Raw genomic sequence first — 4,923 nt, 5'->3', positions numbered from 1 at the left:
GCAAAGGAGCAGAGAAAAATATAAAACTAATAGCTTACACTGTCAGCTAAGTCACTCTTATCTTGTCGCTGCTTGGAATACGAGAAAAATGAATCTCGATAAAACAAGTTTGTAAAATAATAACATCTATGTTTAGACTCAAAGCTGCCTTCTTACAAGGAATTTTATTTGCTGGAACAATTTCTTTGTTGGCAGTTTGTCCAATGAAATGAAGTCTTCCATTTGTAAGTTATTGAAGAATGACGTGTTGCTCAAGTTAAATACTTTAATTTGATGAATATTTTTCCCCCTTGGACTTGTACTTATAGTTTTAAAGGTGATGTATAATTTCTTTGAGAACAAACAAAACAAAATCTTGAAAAAGAATTGAGTTAAACACAGGAGTGCATTTTTCTCTTGATTCTCTGAGCACAAAATAACTCAGCCGAACAACGCGTATACCATTTTGTAAAACAGTCCCTCTAACAAACACCTTTCTTTACGCTTCTGAAGTACAACATTATGTTTTGATGTTATAATAACGCCACAATGCAATGAACATTTTCAAGTCATTAAATTGCCGCTTTACCCAACTCAAAGAAAAACATTTAGAAGTGTCACAAATTCAATAGAGCCCTACTCAAGACTTACTATGTTTAAAATCGACGGTCACGACTTGTGAAACTGTGTTGGTCGGTTTACATGTGTGAACGTTAGCATCCTTTGTTGCTTTGTTTGATGAGACTCATTTTTACTTGGAAAAAAGATGGATTTAAAAATGTCACTCAGTTCAATCTCCGTTATGAAAATTTAAACCGAGTTTCTGATCAGCGATAGCTTCTTACATAAAATAAATCCCGGCAAAGCCGTTTTGTACTTAATTGTAATTCTACAATAAAATCGACAATTACCGACGTAAAAAAGCAAGAAAAGTGAAATGTAAGTCTTATCAGGAGTGTTGATTCATATCATTAACAAAAAAACGCAAACTTGGGATGTTTCATGCACGAGTTTACGGTCCAAAAAAGCGTTGTCAAAAAGGCTTCTGTATCAGTTGAAACACTGTTTTTAAATTGGACTTTCAAAACGGCACTCTAGCGCGCAGTTTTAAAACACAAGAAGAGAGAGACTGAATGATGGAATTAACTGTGGTTCAATCAAATAATGAAGCAAAGAGAACACGAGTCAGAGAAAATTTAGTGGTAATTTTTAAACCTGTCAGCCGAGTCACTTTGCCTCATGCTGTGACGCTGTTAAGCCCTCGAGTCAAATGATTCTCGACAAAACAAGTTCGTGAATTAATTTATATATATATTTTGAGGGACGCTTTCTGTGTAGTATTATATTTTTACAAGCAGAATGAAAAGTTTTCACCAAAAATATTTGTTTAGACGCTTATATTATTCGTCCCATCGAATGAACTTAAGTCATTCATCCCCATGGTTATAGAAGACTTTTTTTGCATACGAGCTAGGAGTTAGACAAATAATTATTTTCTTTAACATACCACCCAGTAGCTGTATGCTCATTTAATTAAGCTTGAATAGCGATGATCTGTTTTTTCTTTTCAATTCTTAGAGTTCGAGAATCCCGTTCCTTTCCACAGTGCTTGCTGTATTGATCGTCACTTGCAACAATATTCTCAATACTCGGATAGAGTAAAAGACGTATAAAGCTGTAGTTAAAAGTCTGTTTACGTGGCGGTCAGACGGTTTCGCTACATGCAAATCAAACCTCGAAAAGCGCGTAGCGAAACAGTTGGAAAATGTTAAATCGTTTTATGGTGCTCTTTCGATTGGCTAACGATGGTTATTTTTGCTGATTTTTCTCGGTAGAAAAGCGCCAGTAAACGTTCTAATGATTACTTGTTTCACGCGTTCGAGTGTTCCAATGTAAATATTTGCCAGTTATAAGTGAATTGTTTGATGGTGAATATTTGATTTCCGGGTGACTGCGTTTGTTTGACAGGACTTCTATCGCAAATAGACTGTTTTTAACTTATATAATTAACACTTCAGGCTATAACTTACTCGCTATAAATAACACTTGTGTTTCTGTATAGCCAACTGTGGGAAAGGCGGATTAACGGATTTTTGTAGAGCTGGAGATAAACCGCCCATTTATTACAGCATAGTATAGCTTCTTTAATTGGAATTTTGTTTGGGGGCTGAATAAGAAAGGATAGCTACAACTGAGCGAAACTAAGTAGAATTAAATAATCATGAACTCACTCACTCTAATTAAGCTTTTCAACTAAACAAACGGGAATGGTTCACCTTCCACGCAAACTTTTGCGTGACACGCGTGACTCACAGTTCTCGCGCGCTCGTTTATTTCATATTCGTGAGCAGTTCGTCACCGAGTTCGACACCAGAACTGATACTTTGTGTAAAGTTTGACTGATTTCCTTTTTAGTTTACTTCCTTTTATTGATGTCTATTATCTCAAGAAAAAGTCGACTCTTCAATCGACATGAAATAGAAGATTTATAGTGATAGCCTCTGTTTTTAGGGCAAACTTGGCGCGATATTATGTAGGAATAAAAATTCAGTAATTTCCTTTGATTTAGAAAGCACAAAAAAAAAACAAAGTACTTTCCTTACTAAATGAATTTTGAGCTTTCCACTAGCAGATTTGCTCGCGAGCTCTCGACAAATTTAAGAGCAATAAAAGGTCTGCAGTGAATAGACTCATTTTAATACAGATGTAATGAGGTGGAGAAGGGGTGGGGACTAAAAATACGATTGCCAACGTAAACACATCAAAACTTGTAAAAATTAATCAGTAAAATCCTTTTCGGACTGAATATTAGAGAAATAAAATTGTATGGAATTTATTTGCCATAGGGCGGATGCTGACACAAACGTTGTAGTATTTTGTCCATGCATGTTTGTCCTTTTTATTATGGCGCAAACACACACACACACGCACACACATAATTAGTTTCCTCTTCCTGCACTTGTCTAGTCAAGTTAAAAAAAGGCAGTGGTTTTTTAACTGAACTTCTTCCGTCGCAAAATCCAAGAGCTGTGATGAATCCTTTCAGCGTGTTGAAAGCTTGTAAATTAATGCGATGTTAGTAAATGTGTGGGACTGTACCAATCGAGAATCTGTCGGGCTACAGAAACTTTGCTTGATACTTTGTTGGCAATATAACCTAAAGAAAACAGTTAAAGCCGGTCTTCTTTATACCCTAGCATCAAACTTTAAGCAAATTGCATTTAGAAACGAAATTTTCGCGATGTGCTGTGACGCACCTCTCTTAAAGGGACAGTGTCCCGGCTGATATATCTTATTTTCATAAGTACGGCCTGTTGCTTCCAATAAACTTGCCTTATTTTTTTGCAATAGAATAAAAAAAACAACAAAAGTTGTGAAAGCAAAGAAATATCAACTACATAGAAAAGAAAAACGATTAAAAGATTTAAAATTTCACCAGAATGGCAACGTGATTGCTTGACATCCCGTCACAAAATCAAATTTGACGAACTTTAATCTACTTCCATTCTTGTAATCCTGTACTTCTTCCTCAATATATAAATATATATATTTTTATATGTAGTTTCTTTTAATCCAATTTATTTCTATATTTGGAGGCACTTGGCAATATAATATGGAAATGAGGCTAAAGACCTTTCGATAATCAGCCCGGACACTGTCCCTTTAAAAAGAGTGTAGTCAATCTTCACCGAGCAGTGATAAGCCTCGAGTTGGAGAGAAGCACATGTGCAAATTGCTATTCAGTCTTTCCGTTTAAAGAAATAACTAGGCGTTTCAGACAAGTCAGGTTCAGTGAATTTTTTTTCTTTACTGCAATTCCTCCTTTTAAAACTCCAGGAGAATCAGTCTTACATTTTTTCGCACACGAAAACACATTGAGTATGTTCCAACTATATTTGGACAGTGCAGAAAAATTCATTTTTTTGGTTCATTCTGATTTTCTCTGATCTCATGACTACACAGTGTAAGTCCTTTTAGTGACTGATTTAAGGGCCAAGAAAAACTCTTATTATTGCGGATGTCAGAAGGCAGAATCCTTTAAGAACTGGGAACATTGGAAGCACCACGCCATGAATCTCAGCGGAATTTAAGGAAATAAAATGTTAAACAAAATTGGAAAAGAAATAATTGATAAGTGAAGCGAAATTTAAAGAAGCGGTGTTGAACATGAAGAAAGGGTGTTCAAAGACTATGTCTTCAAAAAATCATGAGTGGTCAAAATATAAGTTTTAATCTCGTTGTCCCAACAATTCGACAACAATCCCAATAATTCGGAGTTCTCAGCGAGGCTTATTGTTATCTTATCCTTGGCAATTTTTTCTATTTAAGTATTTTTTTGAGTTTTCTTAAATTTAAAGAAAAATTCGAATTTGTCACTGTGGACATGTGTTTTATAAATTTTCTGAATTGCCGCAAATTTTTCAAGACCATGCAGTTTGTCAGTGTCCTCAGTGTGAACTTCCTATCTAGTTCCTTTGTACCTTCACAAATTTTGGTAATTTTCACAAGGTAGTTCTCAGTCTGAGCAAAATTTGTTTCCTGATTGGCAATTTTCGTGGCTGCGTTCAATTTCGGACATATCTTTTTAGGGTATTTCGAAAGAATAACAATAAAAATGTCAATCCTCCTGCCTTTTATTTAAAACAGCAAACGAGAAACAATTACAAAGCACACCAAGTAATCAAAGGAACCACTGTTTACATAATTAAGCAATTGATCACAGTCCCATTATAAGCGTTTATGCAGGAATGGACGTTCTGTCTCAGATCTAAGCCTGAGGTTTAGGAACTTCTTCAACAAAGATCCGGGACACTGAATTATATCCAGTGTAGGCGTCATAGTTTCCTTTGTATCCGGCACAATTAGCGACCCAGAAACCCACGCGCACCTTGCCTTTGTGGATGTTGTTACAGTGCCCCTCAATATGGCGGACACGGTGCAGAT

Source organism: Oculina patagonica, chromosome 4 (genome assembly GCF_052425735.1).
Source record: "Oculina patagonica isolate OP01 chromosome 4, crgOcupat, whole genome shotgun sequence".
Taxonomy (NCBI): domain Eukaryota; kingdom Metazoa; phylum Cnidaria; class Anthozoa; order Scleractinia; family Oculinidae; genus Oculina; species Oculina patagonica.
This window is presented reverse-complemented; position numbering follows the sequence as displayed.